The sequence below is a fragment of the Cryptotermes secundus genome, unplaced genomic scaffold (assembly GCF_002891405.2).
Source record: "Cryptotermes secundus unplaced genomic scaffold, Csec_1.0 scaffold1140, whole genome shotgun sequence".
Classification (NCBI taxonomy): Eukaryota; Metazoa; Arthropoda; class Insecta; order Blattodea; family Kalotermitidae; genus Cryptotermes; species Cryptotermes secundus.
In genome coordinates, this window is record NW_019733335.1 from 67,949 (window position 1) to 70,978 (window position 3,030).

Sequence of the window (3,030 nt, forward strand, 5' to 3'; positions counted from 1 at the left end):
CAACGCGCGGTGGCGTCACGAGCGGAGCCGAAGAGAGCCGAGCGGAGCCGAAGATAGCCGAGCCCCGTAACCTGGCAACTACGCAATGCTAATCAACAGCGGTGACGTCACGCTAGCAACAGCGTCCTATGCTATACGCCACGTCACACTAGCAACAGCGCAAGGCTATATAAGCGGACTCCACAGCAGTGTGATCATCAGTTGAAACATAGCAGCCTGCGAGTGTGCGACAACTAAGAAGTCAGCTAGCGGAAGACTTACTGTGTGCTTTCCAGACGTAGTGATTGCTGTAGTACCGTTATACTCGGAGTGTGTATTTCAGGGAGACTTGTATAGCTCCCGCGTTATCAGTACGTGAAGACAAGTGAAGATAGTGTTAAGAGATTTTGTTCTAGGGTTTGTAAACTGTGGAAACCCATAACTTTGTGATAATTAATTGGAGCCGTTATTTGTAGATTGTTAAATAAACCAATTAACCATCTCTACGGCCTATTCGGTAACGTAAACACGTTACAATATTCATATTTCATATATGAAATGTATACTTATGTAATATATATATATATTACAATTAGTGCCACTGGAGGCATGAAAGACCCAGAGGTTTCGCAAGAGCACAGAGGTGTATTGCAGTACGGAATGGTGTTCATGAAACTAAACTCTCATGGATGTAACGAAAGACACTGTATTGGTAGTACTCCAAGGACGCTAAAATTGCGTTCACACGAATGCACATTGATTGTTTATGAATGTGTTCCATACGCAAAGAATGTTGTAATGTTCTTCATGAAACGTCTGTATCTAAGTGACATCGTATGTTCCGTAATTATCATAGTTGCTGTGAGTCTATAGGGTCAGGAGCCTCTATACCTTATAGAGGGAGACCCAGACCAATCCCGGTAGGGTCATGTTAATTTTGTCGGTTTACGTTTTGCCTTTATAACGTGATTGAGTGGGGTCACTTATTGGTATGGAATGGAACGAATGGAACTTCAAAAGTCGCATATATTTATGGTAATTACAAATGGATTGAATAAGACGTACCGGACAACTGACAAGGTTTGGCCTTCTGGCTTAGGGTTTCGTTGGGCTCTAACAACACCTGAACCAGAAAGTTCAGCATGTCACGAACGTCACGAAAAATAAGATCTAATTTNCGAACACAGTATTTAGGCATGAAAGGGAGGGAAGTTATTAATATGAGGAAGAGCTGTTAGTCACTTACAAAAGACTTCACTCCAGGGAGTTAATTACCTAATCTGTCACATCTTAACAAAGCATTGCCATTTCTTGATATTGTTTTAATTAGACAGGTTATGATAACCGAAGTGTTATACAATTTAATTGTGTTTACAGGATACTTTGATGTTATTAAGAGTTTATATATTACAAAGCGCACCAGGAGGGTTCTTATCGAAGATGCACTCAGTCACTGCTGTACGTTCTTTTTACGTGAGCAAACTTGAAGTTGTGTTGTAAATAAAATTTATGTCAGTGTGTGTTGGTGATGGGGAAAAATTGTAATATAGGGTCAGGCAGTTTCTTGTGAAGCTACATGCATTTTTATAAACATTACAAATGATAATTTTTAACTGTAGGTGTATCATAAATTATTTATTCCATCCATCCTGTCATGAAATTAGATTTCATATAAGCCTTTGTAACCTACACCAGATGTCAGGATTTATTTTTATTAAAAAATCTGATGCACCATTTAATAGACCTGATCTCCTGATCATTTGCTCTAGTTTAGTTTTCTTGCTGTTTGCTGAACATAATAATGAATCCTTGACTTGTACTCTTTGCCAAATACAATTAGAATAATCAAGTCAAGCAAGAAGAGGTGGACAGGGCATGCAAGACACAGGAGAGAGGAGGAATGCATACAGGGTTTGGGTGAAAAAAGCAGCAGAAAAGAGACTACTAGGAAGACCTAGATGTGGGTGCGAAGATAATATTAAAATGGATCTTAGAGAAGTGTGATGGTGGTTTGGACTGGATTGGTCTGGCTCAGGATGAGGTCCAGTGGAGGCCTCTTGTGGACATNTGTGGTTGAATTGTGGCTGTTGCATAAAATGGGTGGAAGTAAACGGGATAGGTTGAAGGCAACTGACTGGTAAGGGAGATTGTTTCATAGAAAGAAGGGTGATGCAGTGGTGAACTGAGATGGATCAAATAATTGGAGACCATCATAAGTGGCCATATTGTATCATTGTTTTCATGGTGTTGGCAATTGAGTGAAATTATTGTTATAAAACACTTTAATTACTGTACTTCTTTTGGCTTATTTTGGACTTCACCCATTGTCCGGTATATAAAAGACGAAAAAAAAACCACGACGTTTCGGAGACTGGATCTGTCTCCGTCTTCAGGTGGATAGGGAAGGGTAAACCTACTCAGTTGGCCCCTTAATTATTATTTAATTATAACTTTAATTATTGCTTACCTTGTATGTGAAAGGGGCAATAATAATGCATATGATTCATCTAAAATAATATAGCTCATTATGCTTACTCGATTACACCAAGGATCGTGTCACATTAGAGAAATGGTGTAGTTCTTATCTGGATTAGGGATTTTCTGGACAATTTTGGAAACATGGTGTTTCTTGAGCACACAGTTTTGGTGATGTGTATTAGGAAGAAGTTGCAGTCCCTTAAACAGTTTTTAGTCCATTTTCTTTCTTTAAATGACAGTAGGCCCCTTGTGACTCCACACACTTAGCCCAGCAGTCCTTCCATCACTGTAAGCAATTCTGGAAGGCTTCTTTTGTAATGGCGTGCAGCTGCGTCGTCGCGTTCTGTATGATGTCCTCGCGGCTGTCAAAACAGCAGACTTTTAGCGGTGTCTTCAATCTCGGGAACAGCCAGAAATCACAAGGAGCCATGTCAGGAGAGTAGGGAGCCTTGCGAACCTGCGGAATGCCGTGCTTGGCCAGGAAACCCTGGATCAGGTGTGATGAATGAGCTGGGGTGTTGTCATGATGCAGCTGCCAGTTGCGTGCGCCCCACAGCTCCGGTCTCTTGCGCC